This window comes from Oncorhynchus masou, chromosome 32 (genome assembly GCF_036934945.1).
Source record: "Oncorhynchus masou masou isolate Uvic2021 chromosome 32, UVic_Omas_1.1, whole genome shotgun sequence".
Lineage (NCBI taxonomy): Eukaryota > Metazoa > Chordata > Actinopteri > Salmoniformes > Salmonidae > Oncorhynchus > Oncorhynchus masou.
The window spans coordinates 15,714,314-15,738,443 of NC_088243.1; positions in this window are offsets into that span (position 1 = coordinate 15,714,314).

A 24,130-nucleotide genomic window follows, 5' to 3' on the forward strand; every position below is an offset into this window, starting at 1 on the left:
AACAGGCTACCTAAATATGGTTCCCAATCAGAGACAATGACTAACACCTGCCTCTAATTGAGAACCATATCAGGCCAAACACAGAAACAGACAAACTAGACACACAACATAGAATGCCCACTCAGATCACACCCTGACCAAACAAAACATAGAAACATACAAAGCAAACTATGCTCAGGGTGTGACAGATCGATGGTATCAAAAGCAGCACTAAGGTCTAGGAGCATGAGGAAAGATGCAGAGCCTCGGTCTGACACCATTAAAAGGTCATTTACCACCTTCACAAGTGCAGTCTCAGTGCTATGATGGGGTCTAAAACCAGACTGAAGCATTTCGTATACATTGTTTGTCTTCAGGAAGGCAGTGAGTTGCTGCACAACAGCTGTTTCTCTAACATTTTTGAGAGGAAGGGAAAAGTCGATATAGGCCGATAGTTTTTTATATTTCCTCGGTCAAGGTTTGGCTTTTTCAAGAGAGGCTTTATTACACATCCGGTGGATAGAGAGCCGTTTATTATGTTCAACATAGGAGGGCCAAGCACATGAAGCAGCTCTTTCAGTAGTTTAGTTGGAATAGGGTTGAGTATGTAGCTTGAAGGTACAGTATAGAGGCCATGATTATTTTCATCATTGTGTCAAGAGATATAGTACTAAAACACTTGAGTGTCTCTCTTGATCCTAGGTCCTGACAGAGTTGTGCAGACTCAGGACAACTGAGCTTTGGAGGTATATGCAGATTTAAAGAGGAGTCCATAATTTGCTTTCTAATAATCATGATCTTTTCATCAAAGAAGTTCATGAATGTATCACTGCTGAAGTGAAAGCCATCCTCTCTTGGGGAATGTTGCTTTTTAGTTAGCTTTGCGACAGTATCAAAAATAAATTTCGGATTGTTCTTATTTTCCTCAATTAAGTTGGAAAAATAGGATGATCGAGCAGCAGTGAGGGCTCTTCGATACTGCATGGTACTGTCTTTCCAAGCTAGTTGAAGACTTCCAGTTTGGTGTGGCGCCATTTCCCTTCCAATTTTCTGGAAGCTTGCTTCAGAGCTCGGGTATTTTCTATATACCAGGGAGCTAGTTTCTTATGACAAATGTTTTTAGTTTTTAGGGGTGGAACTGCATCTAGTGTATTGCGCAAAATTAAGTTGAGTTCCTCAGTTAGGTGGTTAACTGATTTTTGTCCTCTGATGTCCTTGGGTAGGCAGAGAGAGTCTGGAAGAGCATCAAGGAATCTTTGTGTTGTCTGCGATTTTATAGCACGACTTTTCATGCTCCTTGGTTGTGGTCTGAGCAGATTATTTGTTGCGATTGCAAATGTAATAAAATGGTGGTCCGATAGTCCAGGATTATGAGGAAAAACATTAAGATCCACAACATTTTGTCCATGGGACAAAACTAGGTCCAGAGACATGTCGGAGTGGGTCTGTGGACTTTTCCATGTGAATATTAAAATCACCAACAATTAGAATATTATCTGCTATGACTACAAGTTCCGATAGGAATTAATGGAACTCAGTGAGGAACGCTGTATATGGCCCAGGATGCATGTAAACAGTAGCTATAACAACTGATTGAGTAGGCTGCACAGATTTCACGACTAGAAGCTCAAAAGACGATTTTTATTTGTGTGTAAATTGAAATTTGCTATTGTAAATGTTAGCAAAACCTCTGTCTTTGCGGGATGCTTTTGTTTCTTCTAGGTTAGACTACTGCAATGCTCTACTTTCTGGCTACCTGGATAAAGTACTAAATAAACTTCAGTTAGTGCTAAATACGGCTGCTAGAATCCTGACTAGAACCAAAAGATGTGATCATATCACTCCAGTGCTAGCCTCCCTACACTGGCTTCCTGTTAAAGCAAGGGCTGATTTCAAGGTTTTATTGCTAACCTACAAAGCATTACATGGGCTTGCTCCTACCCATCTCTCTGATTTGGTCCTGCCGTATATACCTACACGTACAAGACGCAGGCCTCCTAATTGTCCCTAGAATTTCTAAGCAAACAGCTGGAGGCAGGGCTTTCTCCTACAGAGCTCAATTTTTATGGAATGGTCTGCCTACCCATGTGAGAAACGCAGACTCGGTCTTAACTTTTAAGTCTTTACTGAAGACTCATCTCTTCAGTGGGTCATATGAATGAATGTAGTCTGGCCCAGAAGTATGGAGGTGAACGGAAAGGCTATGGAGCAACGAACCGCCCTTACTGTCTCTGCCTGGCTGGTTCCCCTCTCTCCACTGGGATTCTCTGCCTCTAACCCTATTACAGGGGCTGAGTCACTGGCTTACTGGTGCTCTTCCATGCCGTCCCTGGGAGGGGTGCGTCACTTGAGTGGGTTGAGTCACTGACGTGGTCTTCCTGTCTGGGTTGGCGCCCCCCTTGGGTTGTGCCGTGGCGGAGATCTTTGTGGGCTGTACTCGGCCTTGTCTCAGGATGGTAATTTGGTGGTTGGAGATATCCCTCTAGTGGTGTGGGGGCTGTGCTTAGTGGGTGGGGTTATATCCTTCCTTTTTGGCCCTGTCCAGGTATATAATCGGATGGGGCCACAGTGTCTCCTGACCCCTCCTGTCTCAGCCTCCAGTATTTATGCTGCAGTAGTTTATGTGTCGGGGGGCTAGGGTCAGTTTGTTATATCTGGAGTTCTTCTCCTGTCTTATCCAGTGTCCTGTGTGAATTTAAGTATGCTCTCTCTAATTCTCTCTTTCTTTCTCTCTCTCGAAGGACCTGAGCCCTAGGACCATGCCTCAGGACTACCTGGCATGATGACTCCTTGCTGTCCACCGTCCACCTGGCCGTGCTGCCTCTCCAGTTTCAACTGTTCTGCCTGCGGCTAGGGAACCCTGACCTGTTCACCGGACGTGCTACCTATCCCAGACCTGCTGTTTTTAATTCTCTAGAGAGAGCAGGAGCGGTAGAGATACTCTTAATGATTGGCTATGAAAAGCCAACTGACATTTACTCCTGAGGTGCTGACTTGCTGCAATCTTGACAACTACTGTGATTATTGTTATTTGACCATGCCGGTCATTTATGAACATTTGAAAATCTTGGCCATGTTCTGTTATAATCTCCACCCGCCACAGCCAGAAAAGGACTGGCCACCCCTCATAGCGACTGTTGTGTTTTGTCGTGTTTGGGGTGGTTGTGTGTGGTAGTGTTTGGGATTGTTGCGTGTGGTAGTGTTTGGGATGGTTGTGTGTGGTAGTGTTTGAGGGTGGTTGTGTGTTGTAGTGTTTGAGGGTGATTGTGAGTGGTAATGCTTGGTGTGATTGTTTGTGGTAGTGTTTGAGGGTAACGAAAAAAAAAATATGGATACATTTGGTCGTGTTTTGAGGGTGGTTGTGTGTGGTAATGTTTGGGGTGGTTGTGTGTGGTAGTACTTTTGTGTGGTTGTGTGTGGTAGTGTTTGAGGGTGGTTGTGTGTGGTAGTGTTTGGGGTGGTTGTGTGTGGTAGTGGTTGAGGGTGGTTGTGTGTGGTAGTGTTTGGGGTGGTTGTGTGTGGTAGTGTTTGAGGGTGGTTGTGTGTGGTAGTGTTTGAGGGTGGTTGTGTGTGGTAGTACTTTTGTGTGGTTGTGTGTGGTAGTGTTTGAGGGTGGTTGTGTGTGTTTCTGTTTGAGGGTGGTTGTGTGTGGTAGTACTTTTCTGTGGTTGTGTGTGTTAGTGTTTGATGGTGTTTGTGTGTGGTAGTGTTTGGGGTGGTTGTGTGTGGTAGTGTTTGAGGGTGGTTGTGTGTGGTAGTGTTTGAGGGTGGTTGTGTGTGGTAGTGTTTGAGGGTGGTTGTGTGTGGTAGTACTTTTGTGTGGTTGTGTTTGAGGGTGGTTGTGTGTGTTTCTGTTTGAGGGTGGTTGTGTGTGGTAGTGTTGGAGGGTGGTTGTGTGTGTTTCTGTTTGAGGGTGGTTGTGTGTGGTAGTGTTTGAGGGTGGTTGTGTGTGTTTCTGTTTGAGGGTGGTTGTGTGTGTTTCTGTTTGAGGGTGGTTGTGTGTGTTTCTGTTTGAGGGTGGTTGTGTGTGGTAGTGTTGGAGGGTGGTTGTGTGTGTTTCTGTTTGAGGGTGGTTGTGTGTGTTTCTGTTTGAGGGTGGTTGTGTGTGGTAGTGTTGGAGGGTGGTTGTGTGTGTTTCTGTTTGAGGGTGGTTGTGTGTGTTTCTGTTTGAGGGTGGTTGTGTGTGGTAGTGTTTGAGGGTGGTTGTGTGTGTTTCTGTTTGAGGGTGGTTGTGTGTGGTAGTGTTTGAGGGTGGTTGTGTGTGTTTCTGTTTGAGGGTGGTTGTGTGTGGTAGTGTTGGAGGGTGGTTGTGTGTGTTTCTGTTTGAGGGTGGTTGTGTGTGGTAGTGTTGGAGGGTGGTTGTGTGTGGTAGTGTTTGAGGGTGGTTGTGTGTGGTAGTGTTTGAGGGTGGTTGTGTGTGTTTCTGTTTGAGGGTGGTTGTGTGTGGTAGTGTTGGAGGGTGGTTGTGTGTGTTTCTGTTTGAGGGTGGTTGTGTGTGGTAGTGTTGGAGGGTGGTTGTGTGTGGTAGTGTTAGAGGGTGGTTGTGTGTGGTAGTGTTTGAGGGTGGTTGTGTGTGGTAGTGTTTGAGGGTGGTTGTGTGTGTTTCTGTTTGAGGGTGGTTGTGTGTGGTAGTGTTTGAGGGTGGTTGTGTGTGTTTCTGTTTGAGGGTGGTTGTGTGTGGTAGTGTTGGAGGGTGGTTGTGTGTGTTTCTGTTTGAGGGTGGTTGTGTGTGGTAGTGTTGGAGGGTGGTTGTGTGTGGTAGTGTTAGAGGGTGGTTGTGTGTGGTAGTGTTTGAGGGTGGTTGTGTGTGGTAGTGTTAGAGGGTGGTTGTGTGTGTTTCTGTTTGAGGGTGGTTGTGTGTGGTAGTGTTAGAGGGTGGTTGTGTGTGGTAGTGTTTGAGGGTGGTTGTGTGTGGTAGTGTTAGAGGGTGGTTGTGTGTGGTAGTGTTGGAGGGTGGTTGTGTGTGGTAGTGTTTGAGGGTGGTTGTGTGTGGTAGTGTTAGAGGGTGGTTGTGTGTGGTAGTGTTTGAGGGTGGTTGTGTGTGTTTCTGTTTGAGGGTGGTTGTGTGTGGTAGTGTTAGAGGGTGGTTGTGTGTGGTAGTGTTGGAGGGTGGTTGTGTGTGTTTCTGTTTGAGGGTGGTTGTGTGTGGTAGTGTTGGAGGGTGGTTGTGTGTGGTAGTGTTAGAGGGTGGTTGTGTGTGGTAGTGTTTGAGGGTGGTTGTGTGTGGTAGTGTTAGAGGGTGGTTGTGTGTGTTTCTGTTTGAGGGTGGTTGTGTGTGGTAGTGTTAGAGGGTGGTTGTGTGTGGTAGTGTTGGAGGGTGGTTGTGTGTGGTAGTGTTTGAGGGTGGTTGTGTGTGGTAGTGTTTGGGGTGGTTGTGTGTGGTAGTGGTTGAGGGTGGTTGTGTGTGGTAGTGTTTGGGGTGGTTGTGTGTGGTAGTGTTTGAGGGTGGTTGTGTGTGGTAGTGTTTGAGGGTGGTTGTGTGTGGTAGTGTTTGAGGGTGGTTGTGTGTGGTAGTACTTTTGTGTGGTTGTGTGTGGTAGTGTTTGAGGGTGGTTGTGTGTGTTTCTGTTTGAGGGTGGTTGTGTGTGGTAGTACTTTTCTGTGGTTGTGTGTGTTAGTGTTTGATGGTGTTTGTGTGTGGTAGTGTTTGGGGTGGTTGTGTGTGGTAGTGTTTGAGGGTGGTTGTGTGTGGTAGTGTTTGAGGGTGGTTGTGTGTGGTAGTGTTTGAGGGTGGTTGTGTGTGGTAGTACTTTTGTGTGGTTGTGTTTGAGGGTGGTTGTGTGTGTTTCTGTTTGAGGGTGGTTGTGTGTGGTAGTGTTGGAGGGTGGTTGTGTGTGTTTCTGTTTGAGGGTGGTTGTGTGTGGTAGTGTTTGAGGGTGGTTGTGTGTGTTTCTGTTTGAGGGTGGTTGTGTGTTTCTGTTTGAGGGTGGTTGTGTGTGTTTCTGTTTGAGGGTGGTTGTGTGTGGTAGTGTTGGAGGGTGGTTGTGTGTGTTTCTGTTTGAGGGTGGTTGTGTGTGTTTCTGTTTGAGGGTGGTTGTGTGTGGTAGTGTTGGAGGGTGGTTGTGTGTGTTTCTGTTTGAGGGTGGTTGTGTGTGTTTCTGTTTGAGGGTGGTTGTGTGTGGTAGTGTTTGAGGGTGGTTGTGTGTGTTTCTGTTTGAGGGTGGTTGTGTGTGGTAGTGTTTGAGGGTGGTTGTGTGTGTTTCTGTTTGAGGGTGGTTGTGTGTGGTAGTGTTGGAGGGTGGTTGTGTGTGTTTCTGTTTGAGGGTGGTTGTGTGTGGTAGTGTTGGAGGGTGGTTGTGTGTGGTAGTGTTTGAGGGTGGTTGTGTGTGGTAGTGTTTGAGGGTGGTTGTGTGTGTTTCTGTTTGAGGGTGGTTGTGTGTGGTAGTGTTGGAGGGTGGTTGTGTGTGTTTCTGTTTGAGGGTGGTTGTGTGTGGTAGTGTTGGAGGGTGGTTGTGTGTGGTAGTGTTAGAGGGTGGTTGTGTGTGGTAGTGTTTGAGGGTGGTTGTGTGTGGTAGTGTTTGAGGGTGGTTGTGTGTGTTTCTGTTTGAGGGTGGTTGTGTGTGGTAGTGTTTGAGGGTGGTTGTGTGTGTTTCTGTTTGAGGGTGGTTGTGTGTGGTAGTGTTGGAGGGTGGTTGTGTGTGTTTCTGTTTGAGGGTGGTTGTGTGTGGTAGTGTTGGAGGGTGGTTGTGTGTGGTAGTGTTAGAGGGTGGTTGTGTGTGGTAGTGTTTGAGGGTGGTTGTGTGTGGTAGTGTTAGAGGGTGGTTGTGTGTGTTTCTGTTTGAGGGTGGTTGTGTGTGGTAGTGTTAGAGGGTGGTTGTGTGTGGTAGTGTTTGAGGGTGGTTGTGTGTGGTAGTGTTAGAGGGTGGTTGTGTGTGGTAGTGTTGGAGGGTGGTTGTGTGTGGTAGTGTTTGAGGGTGGTTGTGTGTGGTAGTGTTAGAGGGTGGTTGTGTGTGGTAGTGTTTGAGGGTGGTTGTGTGTGTTTCTGTTTGAGGGTGGTTGTGTGTGGTAGTGTTAGAGGGTGGTTGTGTGTGGTAGTGTTGGAGGGTGGTTGTGTGTGTTTCTGTTTGAGGGTGGTTGTGTGTGGTAGTGTTGGAGGGTGGTTGTGTGTGGTAGTGTTAGAGGGTGGTTGTGTGTGGTAGTGTTTGAGGGTGGTTGTGTGTGGTAGTGTTAGAGGGTGGTTGTGTGTGTTTCTGTTTGAGGGTGGTTGTGTGTGGTAGTGTTAGAGGGTGGTTGTGTGTGGTAGTGTTGGAGGGTGGTTGTGTGTGGTAGTGTTGGAGGGTGGTTGTGTGTGGTAGTGTTAGAGGGTGGTTGTGTGTGGTAGTGTTGGAGGGTGGTTGTGTGTGGTAGTGTTAGAGGGTGGTTGTGTGTGGTAGTGTTTGAGGGTGGTTGTGTGTGGTAGTGTTAGAGGGTGGTGGTGTGTGTTTCTGTTTGAGGGTGGTTGTGTGTGGTAGTGTTGGAGGGTGGTTGTGTGTGGTAGTGTTTGAGGGTGGTTGTGTGTGGTAGTGTTAGAGGGTGGTTGTGTGTGGTAGTGTTAGAGGGTGGTTGTGTGTGGTAGTGTTAGAGGGTGGTTGTGTGTGGTAGTGTTAGAGGGTGGTTGTGTGTGGTAGTGTTAGAGGGTGGTTGTGTGTGGTAGTGTTAGAGGGTGGTTGTGTGTGGTAGTGTTTGAGGGTGGTTGTGTGTGGTAGTGTTAGAGGGTGGTTGTGTGTGGTAGTGTTAGAGGGTGGTTGTGTGTGGTAGTGTTAGAGGGTGGTTGTGTGTGGTAGTGTTAGAGGGTGGTTGTGTGTGGTAGTGTTTGAGGGTGGTTGTGTGTGGTAGTGTTTGAGGGTGGTTGTGTGTGGTAGTGTTTGAGGGTGGTTGTGTGTGTTTCTGTTTGAGGGTGGTTGTGTGTGGTAGTGTTGGAGGGTGGTTGTGTGTGGTAGTGTTGGAGGGTGGTTGTGTGTGGTAGTGTTTGAGGGTGGTTGTGTGTGTTTCTGTTTGAGGGTGGTTGTGTGTGGTAGTGTTGGAGGGTGGTTGTGTGTGGTAGTGTTGGAGGGTGGTTGTGTGTGGTAGTGTTGGAGGGTGGTTGTGTGTGGTAGTGTTGGAGGGTGGTTGTGTGTGGTAGTGTTGGAGGGTGGTTGTGTGTGGTAGTGTTTGAGGGTGGTTGTGTGTGGTAGTGTTTGAGGGTGGTTGTGTGTGGTAGTGTTGGAGGGTGGTTGTGTGTGGTAGTGTTGGAGGGTGGTTGTGTGTGGTAGTGTTGGAGGGTGGTTGTGTGTGGTAGTGTTTGAGGGTGGTTGTGTGTGGTAGTGTTGGAGGGTGGTTGTGTGTGGTAGTGTTGGAGGGTGGTTGTGTGTGGTAGTGTTGGAGGGTGGTTGTGTGTGGTAGTGTTAGAGGGTGGTTGTGTGTGGTAGTGTTGGAGGGTGGTTGTGTGTGGTAGTGTTGGAGGGTGGTTGTGTGTGGTAGTGTTGGAGGGTGGTTGTGTGTGGTAGTGTTGGAGGGTGGTTGTGTGTGGTAGTGTTTGAGGGTGGTTGTGTGTGGTAGTGTTTGAGGGTGGTTGTGTGTGGTAGTGTTAGAGGGTGGTTGTGTGTGGTAGTGTTTGAGGGTGGTTGTGTGTGGTAGTGTTAGAGGGTGGTTGTGTGTGGTAGTGTTTGAGGGTGGTTGTGTGTGTTTCTGTTTGAGGGTGGTTGTGTGTGGTAGTGTTAGAGGGTGGTTGTGTGTGGTAGTGTTGGAGGGTGGTTGTGTGTGGTAGTGTTTGAGGGTGGTTGTGTGTGGTAGTGTTAGAGGGTGGTTGTGTGTGGTAGTGTTAGAGGGTGGTTGTGTGTGGTAGTGTTTGAGGGTGGTTGTGTGTGGTAGTGTTTGAGGGTGGTTGTGTGTGGTAGTGTTGGAGGGTGGTTGTGTGTGGTAGTGTTTGAGGGTGGTTGTGTGTGGTAGTGTTTGAGGGTGGTTGTGTGTGGTAGTGTTTGAGGGTGGTTGTGTGTGTTTCTGTTTGAGGGTGGTTGTGTGTGGTAGTGTTTGAGGGTGGTTGTGTGTGGTAGTGTTTGAGGGTGGTTGTGTGTGGTAGTGTTTGAGGGTGGTTGTGTGTGGTAGTGTTTGAGGGTGGTTGTGTGTGGTAGTGTTTGAGGGTGGTTGTGTGTGGTAGTGTTTGAGGGTGGTTGTGTGTGGTAGTGTTTGAGGGTGGTTGTGTGTGTTTCTGTTTGAGGGTGGTTGTGTGTGGTAGTGTTTGAGGGTGGTTGTGTGTGGTAGTGTTTGAGGGTGGTTGTGTGTGGTAGTGTTTGAGGGTGGTTGTGTGTGTTTCTGTTTGAGGGTGGTTGTGTGTGGTAGTGTTGGAGGGTGGTTGTGTGTGGTAGTGTTGGAGAGTGGTTGTGTGTGGTAGTGTTGGAGGGTGGTTGTGTGTGGTAGTGTTTGAGGGTGGTTGTGTGTGGTAGTGTTTGAGGGTGGTTGTGTGTGGTAGTGTTAGAGGGTGGTTGTGGACAGGATCCCCAGTTCTCTCTGACATTGTCCGTGTCAGCCTCAGATCACTTTAATCAGAGAGAGGATATGCATGATAAAAACGGATAAGGGACTTTAATCAAAAAAAATTGCTGGTCTGGAAACGTGACACACTCCGACAAGCACGCCTCATCCCTGCGGCACCACCGTGTATCTGGCAAGGCAAGTCTCTACCATGAATATGCATGCGGTGGTGTTGGAGATAGAGGAGGCTAGGTAGCACGTTTAAAAAGGCCATTGTTTGTTCATCTGTTCAGTGTAGGGTGACCAGAGGAAATTTCTAAACATTCGCTGCTCATATGTGTGTTGATGCTGTATGTACTCACTTGGCTCTACGTGTCATGGACAGTATACACATGCACAGACACAATACATACTACATACACATATATCAGGGGTAGTCACCTCTTACCCATTCTGTTCTACCTGGTTATTAATTGCACACACCTGGTGTCTGAGGTCTAAATCTGTCCCTGTCTTTAAGGTCCAGAGTTGAGATTTTGGGAAATATAGAGTACATCAGTGGCGATTGTTTTTTATCTTTATTACAGCATATTGGATGACACTCATTCATATTCCATTCACCCAGTTCAATGTAACACTGATAGGTTTAGGCTACAACATGATACTCAAATTTTCCCTATACACATCATGAGGTTGTAACAACCAAGCTTATGAATGAAACTTCACAACGTAGGTCCACACAGGGGATTTTTTTGGGGGGGAGGTGACAGACAGTGACACATTCAATACCGCCTTGCAGACTCTTGCCTGCATCTAGCTGATATAGGGGGTAATCGTTAGTCCAACAGTTGCAAAGGAGAGTTTCTATTGAACAAATTACAGGTATGTTTATCCCTGTTTTTTTCACAATTTTTCAACAGACTCGACAAAAAGAATATACCCCTGATGACGCGTAAACACAGTTCACATTCATAGCAGCCACATTGTATTCCTTCTCTCATCTATGTGCTCTCCTCTCACCTTTTACCTTCACTTGTGGACTTCAACACGTCAGCTGTCTGACCAGGCAAAAATAAACTTTCCGACCCAAACCATATCATAACCGCTACACACAGCCTACATCGTTGTCACCATATTAGCTAAAGTAACATCATAGTCAACATAGCTTATAGAACTAATGCGTTAGTAAAACTGCTACAATCATGCAGTAATGTTACAGTGTACAGTCAGTAAGAAGTTTAGCAGTTACATTGGCGGACCCCGGTGGCAATAAATTAGTAAAACCAAATGCTTACCTTTACTTGGAACTGTTCCAGTGTTGTGTTGTATAGTCATAGCCAGCTAGCAAACATAGCATCCCTTGGTTTGAGCCAGGCGTTTGAGTAGGCTAAACTAGCTAGCTGCATTTGCTAGATATTTGAAAGTGAAAATAAGGAAATCTCTCTCTCTCTCTTGCTTCTCCTTCACTTTTGAAGAAATTAATTTGTTCAAAACCGTTCAACTATTGTCTTTCTCTCTCTTTGAGTCAACTACTCACCACATTATATACACTGCAGTGCTAGCTATCTGTAGCTTATGCTTTTAGTACTAGAGTCATTCTCGGATCCTTTGATTGGGTGGACAACATTTCAGTTCATCCTGCAGGAGCTCTGATAGGTTGGAGGAAATCCTCCTGAAGTTGTCATAAGTATTTGATACACTGCTGATTTTGCAGGTTTTCCTACTTACAAAGAATGTAGAGGTCTGTATTTTTTTATCATAGGTACACTTCAACTGTGAGAGACGGAATCTGAAACACAAATCCAGAAAATCACACTGTATGATTTTTAAGTAATTAATTTGCATTTTATTGCATGACATAAGTATTTGATACATCAGAAAAGCAGAACTTAATATTTGGTACAGAAACCTCTGTTTGCAATTACAGAGATCATACGTTAGGGTCTTGACCGGGTTTGCACACACTGCAGCAGGGATTTTGGCCCACTCCTCCATACAGACCTTCTACAGATCCTTCTGGTTTCGGGGCTGTCGCTGGGAAATACGGACTTTCAGCTCCCTCTAAAGATTTTCTATTCGGTTCAGGTCTGGAGACTGACTAGGCCACTCCAGGACCTTGAGATAATTCTTACGGGGCCACTCCTTAGTTGCCCTGGCTGTGTGTTTCAGGTCGTTGTCATGCTGGAAGACCCAGCCAAGACCCATCTTCAATGCTCTTACTAAGGGAAGGAGGTTGTTGGCCAAGATCTCGCGATACATGGCCCCATCCATCCTCCCTTCATTACGATTCAGTCATCATTTAACATTTACATTTAAGTCATTTAGCAGACGCCCTTATCCAGAGCGACTTACAAATTGGAATCCTGTCCCCTTTGCAGAAAAACATCCCAAAAAGAATGATGTTTCCACCTCCATGCTTCACGGTTGGGATGGTGTTCTTGGGATTGTACTCATCCTTCTTCTTCCTCCAAACACGAGTGGAGTTTAGACCAAAAAGCTCTATTTTTGTCTCATCAGACCATGGATGTCAGAAGGTGAATTCACCAATTTGTAAGTCGCTCTGGATAAGAGCGTCTGCTAAATGACTTAAATGTTAAATGTTGACCACATGACCTTCTCCCATTCCTCCTCTGGATCATCCAGATGGTCATTGGCAAACTTCAGATGGGCCTGGATATGCGCTGGCTTGAGCAGGGGGACCTTGCGTGCGCTGCAGGATTTTAATCCATGACGGCGTAGTGTTTTACTAATGGTTTTCTTTGAGACTGTGGTCCCAGCTCTCTTCAGGCCATTGACTAGGTCCTGCCGTGTAGTTCTGGGCTGATCCCTCAGCTTCCTCATGATCATTGATGACCCACGAGGTGAGATCTTGCAAGGAACCCCAGACCGAATGTGATTGACCGTCATCTTGAACTTCTTCCATTTTCTAATAATTGCGCCAACAGTTGTTGCCTTCTCACCAAGCTGCTTGCATATTGTCCTGTAGCCCATCCCAGCCTTGTGCAGGTCTACAATTTTATCCCTGATGTCCTTACACAGCTCTCTGGTCTTGGCCATTGTGGAGAGGTTGGAGTCTGTTTGATTGAGTGTCTGGATAGGTGTCTTTTATACAGGTAGCGAGTTCAAACAGGTGCAGTTAATACAGGTAATGAGTGAAGAACAGGAGGGATACTTAAAGAAAAACTAACAGGTCTGTGAGAGCCGGAATTCTTACTGGTTGGTAGGTGATAAAATACTTGTGTTATGCAATAAAATGCTAATTAATTACTTAAAAATCATACAATGTGATTTTCTGGATTTTTGTTTTAGATTCCGTCTCTCACAGTTGAAGTGTACCTATGATAGAAATTACAGACCTCTACATGCTTTGTAAGTAGGAAAACCTGCAAAATTGTCAGTGTATGAAATAATTGTTCTCCCCACTGAAGTTACTGTGTAAGTTTATGGAAAGGGATCCATGAGCCTCCTAGGTTTTGAATTGAAGTCGATGTACCCAGAGGAGGACGGAAGCTAGCTGTCCTCCGGCTACACCATGGTGCTACCCTACAGAGTGCTGTTGAGGCTACTGTAAACCTTCATTGCAAAACAGTGTGTTTAAATCAATTATTTGGTGACATGAATATATTTAGTATAGTTTAATCTTAAAATAACTATTTTTATTTTTGTGAAATTCATTGAGGAAGATAGTCCTCCCCTTACTCCTCTGAGGTCCCTCCACTGCAGTACATCATTCTTGAAATTTTACAGCAGACATCAGTCATGAGCATTCCTCGTCTCCATGTCTAAGTGTCGGTAGCTAGTAGTTAACTACTTTCTTGTTCTCCAAGTTTATAGCTGTTCACCTGTGTATAGAATACACACAAGTCCTACTGCTGCATGATGACTGGCTTTCCCAGAACAGTTGTATGTTGCACATGCCTACATGTAAAGATTTGAACATGATCATACAATATGAATCACCACTTGACAGGATTAGAATAATACTATTCATTCAGTTTTGTTCATTATGACACATACTAAAATTGTTCTTATGAAACCGATTTGAGAAATTTGAATGAGATTATAGGGTACACGCTAAGTTTAGGAACCTACACGCGTATAACCTTGTGAGTGACGCAAAGATACTAATCTTGACTGCAGTGTTGACAGTAATTTGAACCTGCCATTGTAAAGAGGGAGAGAGAGTTCCACAAGATTAATGGACCTGACTTCCTGGCCCGCCTGACTCCATCAAAGGCCCGAAGCTGTAAGACATGGCTGTGTGTGTGTGTGTGTCCGTGTGTGTGTGTGTGTGTACATTGAGACGCAGCACTAAACACAGACACGGTGTCGGTGTGAGAACGAACAGCAGATGGCCTCTGAACACTAGTCTTCACTGTGTGTGCCCAGCTCCTCTCCACAGCTTCTCTCCTCTCTCCTCTGCGGTCTGTTTGAGCAACAGTATGGACAGATGTGGATTGGCACTCCTAGGATCCCATGCAATCTCTAGCACATCAAAGCTAATGAAGGATGCTCAAGTGCCATTGAAGGGGAGAAAGAAGAGGAAAAAACACTGTGTAATAATTGCTTCTCCAGCTATGCTAATTAATTAGCATATACATGCATTTCAGAGCAGGTCAAACATGTAGAGCAGATGGGGGCGTCAGGGTAGCCTAGTGGTTAGAGCATTGGACTAGTAACCAAAAGGTTGCAAGTTCAAACCCCTGAGCTGACAAGGTACAAATCTGTCGTTCTGACAGTGAACAGGCAGTTATCCCACTGTTCCTAGGCTGTCATTGAAAATAAGAATTTGTTCTTAACTGACTTGCCTAGTTAAATAAAGGTAAATTAAATGGTCTTTAAGAAAACATGTATGGGCAGTATTAGAATAAAATAAATACAACATATTGCAGTCTTAAATATAGGCACTGCTATTTGCATATTATATTGTTTGGAGTGTTGAAGGGAATAAAGACAATTAATCAGTGACCTTTTTAATGGTAAGAGTTTCTTGAGAGGGTCTCTGCTATATAACTGCAATTGGTCAATATAATTACAGTGTCTATTGATACTTTGTTTACCTCAACATTTTTGTGATCACTACAATAGACAACACATTATTACTACATTATAACGTTCTAAACGTATGTGTGTGTGTGTGTGTGTGTGTTTCTCAGTGAGGGTCTCAGTGTGTCCATGCAACTGTGTTTCTCTATCTTTCTTTTCACAGTGATTAAATATGCAAAGTAATTTCCCTGATTATTCTGTTCCAAATATAGTCGGCGAGCTGATCGGCGTCTCCTATCCTTCCTTTTTGTGCCCATCCCGTTATCGGCTCACCTTCAGAACAAATCCCTCCAATTCAGAGGATCATCATTTGGAGGGCAGGGAGCTTGTTAACCTCATGATTAAGTTAAACCAGCTCTTTAAGAATATATGGACGTGCTTCATCTGAGCAGAGCAGTGTAATGGTTTGGAAATGGAGGGGCAGGCAGGCTGGCAGGCAGGCAGGCAGGCAGGCAGGCTGGCAGGCAGGCAGGCTCGCAGGCTGGCTGGCTGGCTGGTGAAAGGACGCTGAGGTGAGATGGCTGGGGGCAGATCAAGGAGGCAGGCTGGTGAAAGGACGCTGAGGTGAGATGGCTGGGGGCAGATCAAGGAGGCAGGCTGGTGAAAGGACGCTGAGGTGAGATGGCTGGGGGCAGATCAAGGAGGCAGGCTGGCAGGCTGGTGAAAGGACGCTGAGGTGAGATGGCTGGGGGCAGATCAAGGAGGCAGGCTGGTGAAAGGACGCTGAGGTGAGATGGCTGGGGGCAGATCAAGGAGGCAGGCTGGTGAAAGGACGCTGAGGTGAGATGGCTGGGGGCAGATCAAGGAGGCAGGCTGGTGAAAGGACGCTGAGGTGAGATGGCTGGGAGCAGATCAAGGAGGCAGGCTGGTGAAAGGACGCTGAGGTGAGATGGCTGGGGGCAGATCAAGGAGGCAGGCTGGTGAAAGGACGCTGAGGTGAGATGGCTGGGGGCAGATCAAGGAGGCAGGCTGGTGAAAGGACGCTGAGGTGAGATGGCTGGGGGCAGATCAAGGAGGCAGGCTGGTGAAAGGACGCTGAGGTGAGATGGCTGGGGGCAGATCAAGGAGGCAGGCTGGTGAAAGGACGCTGAGGTGAGATGGCTGGGGGCAGATCAAGGAGGCAGGCTGAACGGGAAATTACACTGATTGAAGGAATGGAGGAACACAGTATTTATTGACTTATAAGACATATAGGGTCACTTGTCAACATGTTACAGTTCTATTGTCTACACGGGATGTGTTGCTGAGTGTGTTTTTCTATTGAGCAATGCCCCTCAATTAATCAGAATAATCTTTAATATAATACTTTATTATAATAATATAGTAGTAATTAATTATTATGATGAATAATTTGTTATATAATGTAGTCGAAGACGTTTGTTTAAATCGTGTAATGTTGAATGTGATCCTAATGCAGTTCTATCTTTCTTGCTCTTTCTCTCGCTCTCTCTCTCTCTCTCTCTCTCTCTCTCTCTCCCTCTCTGTCTTGTCCGTGGCCTCTGTCTCGTGTTGGGTGACCTCTTGCTTCCTGTCAACCAGATCGCTCCCCATGCCACTCAAATCCCTCTTCTCTTCTCTCACGCTCTCCTTCTCTTCTCGCTTGCCTATTGATCCTGGTCAGTGGCGATCGATCACGCCAGAATATTACATCTCAATTATCCACAGGCTGGCTGGCTGGAAAGTTCAGAGCCCAAGGCAACGTCCCAGACAGCAGCCTATTCCGTTTATAGTGCACTACATTTGACCAGGGCCCATAGAAAGGAATAGGGTGCCATTTGGGACGCACGTCAGGACTACTCCTGTTTCTGTCACCAAAACGCCAGCCAAAGTCATTGAGTGACAGTCACACTACTCACAGAGTCAGGGAGTCTGCTGACGCTAAATGTAGCTAGCGCCTACCTCTAGAACCCTAGAACTCTGAGGAATTTCTTACTGTGTGTTGTTCTGTTTTCTTCTTCAGAGTTTAGAAGGGGCCAGGTTCTTGTTTGAAATGATTTTGTTTAAGATATTAATAAAATTGCCTTTTTGGCAAAGGCCTATGTAATTTAATTTTACTTCAGTGTCATTGTATCTCATATGATTTATGGTGATATGGGACGTATCCGCGTTGCAGCTCCAGCCATACCGTTAAAATGAATGAGAGAAGGTATCCGTCCCATGTGGTAGTCTTTTCACTATATTCTGTAGTTCTGTACTTTAGACCGGGGCCCGAATGGCTCTGGTCAAAACAGGTGCAAAAATAGAGAATAAGGTGCCTTTTGGGATGCAGCCAAGGTCAAAAAAAGATTATAGGGGAGAAGAAGAGTATTGATACTAGTGATGTTAGTGATGTTATCTACGTATTTCGCCACTATTTACAGAAGCTTTGTTATTTGTTTGAAAGATTATGATCCTACTGACCCAGATTTAAATTGGGAGTTTGATGTCTTGGGAGAGAGACGCAATTAGAGATTGTGAATTTAACGTTTTACATGTATTTTTTAAATGTATTTATCCTTTATTTAACTAGGCAAATTAGTTAAGAAAAAAATTCTTATTTACAATAACGGCCCGACCCTAACCCGGACGACGCTGGGCTAATTGTGCGTCGCCCTATGGGTCTCTGGTATGGCAACTGCTCGGCCTCCGACCGCAAGGCACTACAGAGGGTAGTGTGTACGGCCCAGTATATCACTGGGGAGAAGCTTCCGGCCATCCAGGACCTCTACACCAGGCGATGTCAGAGGAAGGCCTTAAAAATTGTCAAAGACCCCACTCATCCCAGTCATAGACTGTTCTCTCTACTACCGCATGGCAAGCAGTACCAGAGTGCCAAATCTAGGACCAAAAGGCTTCTCAACAGTTTTTACCCCCAAGCCATAAGACTCCTGAACAGGTAATCAATTGGCTACCCGGACTATATGCATTGTGTCCCGCCAACCACCATCTGCCAACCCCTCTTTTACGCTGTTGCTACTCTCTCTTTATCATATATGCATAGTCACTTTAACTTTACCTACATGTACATACTACCTCAACTAACCGGTGCCTGTATATAGCCTCGCTACTGTATATAGCCTCGCTACTGTATATAGGCTCTCTACTGTATATAGCCTCTCTACTGTATATAGGATCTCTACTGTATATAGCCTCTCTACTGTATATAGCCTCTACTGTATATAGCCTCTACAGTATATAGCCTCACTACTGTATATAGGATCTCTACTGTATATAGCCTCGCTACTGTATATAGCCTCGCTACTGTATATAGCCTCGCTACTGTTATTATTCAAATCAAATCAAATCAAATTGTATTTGTCACATACACATGGTTCGCAGATGTTAATGCGAGTGTAGCGAAATGCTTGTGCTTCCAGTTCCGACAATGCAGTAATAACCAACAAGTAATCTAACTAACAATTCCAAAACTAATATCTTATACACAGTGTAAGGGGATAAAGAATATGTACATAAAGATATGATTGAGTGATGGTGCAGAGCAGCATAGGCAAGATACCGTAGATGGCATCGAGTACAGTATATACATATGAGATGAGTATGTAAACAAAGTGGCATAGTTAAAGTGGCTAGTGATACATGTATTACATAAGGATGCAGTAGATGATAGAGTACAGTATATACGTATACATATGAGATGAATAATGTAGGGTATGAAAACATTATATTAGGTAGCATTGTGGCTAGTGATATATTTTGCATCCTTTCCTATCAATTCCCATTATTGAAGTGGCTGGAGTTGAGTCAGTGTGTTGGCTGCAGCCACTCAATGTTAGTGGTTGCTGTTTAACAGTCTGATGGCCTTGAGATAGAAGCTGTTTTTCAGTCTCTCGGTCCCAGCTTTGATGCACCTGTACTGACCTCGCCTTCTGGATGATAGCGGGGTGAACAGGCAGTGGCTCGGGTGGGTGTTGTCCTTAATGATCTTTATGGCCTTCCTGTAACATCGGGTGGTGTAGGTGTCCTGGAGGGCAGGTAGTTTGCCCCCGGTGATACGTTGTGCAGACCTCACTACCCTCTGGAGAGCCTTACGGTTGTGGGCGGAGCAGTTGCCGTACCAGGCGGTGATACAGCCCGCCAGGATGCTCTCGATTGTGCATCTGTAGAAGTTTGTGAGTGTTTTTGGTGACAAGCTGAATTTCTTCAGCCTCCTGAGGTTGAAGAGGCGAGTGGACCAATTTAGTTTGTCTGTGATGTGTATGCCGAGGAACTTAAAACTTACTACCCTCTCCACTACTGTTCCATCGATGTGGATATGGGGGTGCTCCCTCTGCTGTTTCCTGAAGTCCACAATCATCTCCTTAGTTTTGTTGATGTTGAGTGTGAGGTTATTGTCCTGACACCACACTCCGAGGGCCCTCACCTCCTCCCTGTAGGCCTTCTCGTCGTTGTTGGTAATCAAGCCTACCGCTGTTGTGTCGTCCGCAAACTTGATGATTAAGTTGGAGGCGTGCGTTGCCGCGCAGTCGTGGGTGTACAGGGAGTACAGGAGAGGGCTCAGAACGCACCCTTGTGGGGCCCCAGTGTTGAGGATCAGCGGGGTGGAGATGTTGTTGCCTACCCTCACCACCTGGGGGCGGCCCGTTAGGAAGCCCAGTACCCAGTTGCACAGGGCGGGGTTGAGACCCAGGGTCTCGAGCTTGATGACGAGCTTGGAGGGTACTATGGTGTTAAATGCCGAGCTGTAGTCGATGAACAGCATTCTCACATAGGTATTCCTCTTGTCCAGATGGGTTAGGGCAGTGTGCAGTGTGGTTGAGATTGCGTCGTCTGTCGACCTATTTGGGCGGTAAGCAAATTGGAGTGGGTCTAGGGTGTCAGGTAGGGTGGAGGTGATATGGTCCTTGACTAGTCTCTCAAAGCACTTCATGATGACGGAAGTGAGTGCTACGGGGCGGTAGTCGTTTAGCTCAGTTACCTTAGCTTTCTTGGGAACAGGAACAATGGTGGCCCTCTTGAAGCATGTGGGAACAGCAGACTGGTATAGGGATTGATTGAATATGTCCGTAAACACACCAGCCAGCTGGTCTGCGCATGCTCTGAGGGCGCGGCTGGGGATGCCGTCTGGGCCTGCAGCCTTGCGCGGGTTAACACCTTTAAATGTTTTACTCACCTCGGCTGCAGTGTCTTTTTACTGTTATTTTTTTATTTCCTTATCTATTGTTCACCTAATACCAATTTTTTTACTTAAAAATGGCACTGTTGGTTAGGGCCTGTCAGTAAGGATTTCACTGTAAGGTCTAAACCTGTTGTATTCGGTGCATGTGACAAACGCACTTTGATTTGATATACAGCCTGGAATCAAACAAAGGTCTGTAGTGACACCTCTAGCACTGAGATGCAGTGCCCTAGACCGCTGTGCCACTCGGCAGCTGTTTGGAGATGTATCATGCAAATGATATTTTGATTGTCAAAATACTAAAATCATCAGGAATTCAGCAAAAAAATGTGTTTAACTTCATAGATATGTTCCAAAGTATTCCCACAAATAAAAAACAGAGATGCAATTGTGTCTCATCTCTTTTTGGGCTTAGTTCTGGTCAATTTGCAGTGTACAAATTTATATAATTATTTTACCCTCCCCCCCAAAAAAAATATTGTGTTTAGTGGAGTTCATGTCTGTATTTTAAGTCACTACCTCACCTAATAAAAATGAGAGAGCTTGAGAGCATACAATATAAAGATTGAGCAGATATTGGGTATTGGGGATAGCGAATAGAGGGGAGAGAGGAGAGAGGCGAGAGGCGAGTGGGGAGAGAGGAGAGGAGAGTAGGGAGATTAGAGGAGTGGGGAAAGGGGAGAGAGAAGTGGGGAGTGGACAGGGGAGAGAGGAGAGAGGAGTGGGGAGAGGAGAGACGAGAGAGGCGAGTGGGGAGAGAGGAGAGGAGAGTAGGGAGATTAGAGGAGTGGGGAAAGGAGAGAGAAGTGGGGAGTGGACAGGGGAGGGAGGAGAGAGGAGAGAGGAGAGAGGAGAGAGGAGAGTGGGGAGAGAGGAGAGTAGGGAGATTAGAGGAGTGGGGAAAGGGGAGAGAGGAGAGTAGGGAGATTAGAGGAGTGGGGAAAGGGGAGAGAGGAGTGGAGAGTGGAGAGTGGAGAGTGGAGAGTGGAGAGGACAGAGAGGACAGGGGAGAGAGGAGTGGGGAGTGGACAGAGAGGACAGGGGAGAGAAGAGAGAGGAGTGGATTGTGGGTAGAGAGGAGAGCGGACAGGGGAGAGAGAAGAGAGAGGAGTGGGTTGTGGGCAGAGAGGACAGCGGACAGGGGAGAGAGGAGAGAGGAGTGGGGAATGGGCAGAGAGGAGAGCGGACAGGGGAGAGAGGAGAGAAGAGAGAGGAGTGGGGAGTGGGCAGAGAGGAGAGCGGACAGGGGAGAGAGGAGAGAAGAGAGAGGAGTGGGGAGTGGGCAGAGAGGACAGGGGAGAGGAGAGAGAGGAGTGGGGAGTGGACAGAGATGACAGGGGAGAGAGAAGAGAAGAGAGAGGAGTGGGTTGTGGGCAGAGAGGAGAGGAGAGAGGACAGGGGAGAGATGAGAGAAGAGAGAGGAGTGGGGAGTAGGAAGGAGGCTAGGCTATAGCTGCTTTGAAGAAATTACAGCCGACCGGGCACTTCCTGTTGCTGAGGGTTGGTTACAAAGATGGCTCTATGGTGGAGAGGTGCGGAGGATTGTGTGTGTGTGTGTGTGTGTGTGTGTGGGGGGGGGGTGTTAAACCAGCTTTCTGAAGTGGACAGATCAGATGCAGACAAGATTAGATTTTGGTTAAAAGCCTCTCCGGAGCACTAATGGCATGGGGCCGTGAGCACAGAGACCAGAGAAAGGTCAGTGGCATGGAATTGAATGCCCCCTAGCTAATCTCACATCTACACCCACCCTCCCAAACCCACAGACGTGGACACACACTGCTGCACACACACTATGGTACACACGCTTGCACACACACACACACACAAACATGACAGTGCGCGCACACCCAGACACATACGCATGCATGCGTACATCATCCCAAATCAAATCAAAATGTATTTGTCATATGCCCCGAATACAGCCGAATACCTTACCGTGAAATGCTTACTTACAAGTCCATAACCAACAATGCAGTAAAAAAAAGAGTTCAGAAAAAATATTTACTAAATTAACTAAAGTAAAAAATAAAAGAGCAACAATAAAATAAGAATAACGAGGTTATATACAGGGGGTACCAGTACCAAGTCAATGTGCGGGGTATAGGTTATTCGAGGTAATTGAGGTAATATGTACATGTAGATAGAGGTAAAGTGACTATGCGTAGATAATAGATAATAAACTGCAAGTAGCAGCAGCATAAAAAAGGGGGGGGGGGTCAACGCAGATAGTCCGGGTAGGCATTTGAGTAGCTGTTCAGCAGTATTATGGCTTGGGGGTGGAAGCTGCTCAGAAGCCTTTTGGACCTAGGCTTGGCGCTCCGGTACCGCTTGCCGTGCGGTAGTAGAGAGAACAGTCTATGACTAGGGTGGCTGGAGTTTGACAATTTTTAGGGCCTTCCTCTGACACCTGGCATAGAGGTCCTAGATGGCAGGAAGCTTGGCCCCTGAGATGTACTGGGTCATACGCACTACCCTCTGTAGCGTCTTGAGGTCGGAGGCCGAGCAGTTGCCATACCAGGCGTTGATGCAACCAGTCAGGATGCTCTTGATGGTCCAGCTGTAGAACTTCTTGAGGATCTGAGGACCCGTGGCAAATATTTTCAGCCTCCTGACGGGGAATAGGCATTGTCGTGTCCTCTTCACAACTGTCTTGGTGTGTTTGGATCATGTCAGTTTGTTGGTGATGTGTACATCATGGAACTTGAAGCTCTCAACCTGCTCCACTACAGCCCCGTCGATGAGAATGGGGGTGTGCTTGGCCCATCTTTTCCTGTAGTCCACGATAATTTCCTTTGTCTTGCTCACATTGAGGGAGAACTTGTTTTTCTGGCACCACACTTCCAGGTCTCTGACCTCCTCATGGTTGTCAATGATCAGTCCTACCACCGTTATGTGTCATCTGCAAACCTAATGATGGTGTTGGAGTCGTGCTTGGCCACGCAGTCATGGGTGAACAGGGAGTACAGGAGGGGACTAAGCACGCACCCGTGAGGGGACCCCGTGTTGAGGTTCAACTTGGCAGATGTGTTGGTGTATAACATTACCACCTGGCTGCGGCCCGTCAGGAAGTTCAGGATCCAGTTGCAGAGGGAGGTGTTTAGTCCCAGGGTCCTTAGCTTAGTGATTAGCTTTGAGGGCACTATGGTGTTGAATGCTGAGCTGAAGTCAACGAATAGCATTCTCACATAGAATTTCCTTTTGTCCAGGTGGGAAAGAACAGTATTGAGTGCAATAGAGATTGCATCATCTGTGAATCTGTTGGGACGGTATGCAAATTGGGGTGGGTCTAGGGTTTCTAGGACAATGGTATTGATATGAGCCTTGACCAGCCTTTCAAAGCACTTTATTGCTACAGATGTGAGTGCTACGGGTCGGTAGTCATTTAGGCAAGTTACCTTGGTGTTCTTGGGCACAGGGACTATGGTGGTAAGCTTGAAACATGTACAGTGCCTTGCAAAAGTATTCATTCCCCTTGGCATTTTTCCTATTTTGTTGCATTACAACCTGTAATTTAAATGGATTTTTATTTGGATTTCATGTAATGGACATACACCTAATACTCCAAATTGGTGAAGAGAAATTTAAAAAAATTACTTGTTTCAAAAAAAGAAAAGAAGAAGGAAAGTGGTGTGTGCATATGTATTCACCCCCTTTGCTATGAATCACCTAAATAAGATCTGGTGCAACCAATTACCATCAGAAGTCACATAATTAGATTGCACACAGGTGAACCTTATTTAACTAACTGTCATGATCTCATTATATATCCAGCTGTTCTGAAATGCCCCAGAGTCTGCAACACAACTAAGCAGGGGGCACCACCAAGCAAGCGGACAATGAAGACCAAGGAGCTCTCCAAACAGGTCAGGGAAAAAGTTGTGGAGAAGCACAGTTGGGCTCCAGTTTCAACTGACCTGAGCCCTAGGACCATGCCCCAGGATTACCTGACATGATGACTCCTTGCTGTCCCCACTCCACCTGACTGTGCTGCTGCTCCAGTTTCAACTGTTCTGCCTTATTATTGTTCGACCATGCTGGTCATTTATGAACATTTGAACATCTTGGCCATGTTCTGTTATAATCTCCACCCGGCACAGCCAGAAGAGAACTGGCCACCCCACATAGCCTGGCTCCTCTCTAGGTTTCTTCCTAGGTTTTGGCCTTTCTAGGGACTTTTTCCTAGCCACCGTGCTTCTACACCTGCATTGCTTGCTGTTTGGGGTTTTAGGCTGGGTTTCTGTACAGCACTTTGAGATATCAGCTGATGTACGAAGGGCTATATAAATACGTTTGATCTGATTTGATTTGATTTGGTTATAGAAAAATATCAGATACTTGGAACATCCCAGAGAGCTCCATTAAATCCATTATTAAAAAATGGAAAGAATATGGCACCACAACAAACCTGCCAAGAGAGGACCGCCCACCAAACTCATAGACCAGGCAAGAAAGGCATTAATCAGAGAGGCAACAAAGAGACCAAAGATAACCTTGAAGGAGCTGCTAAGCTCCACAGCGGAGATTGTAGTATCTGTCCATAGGACCACTTTAAGCCGCACA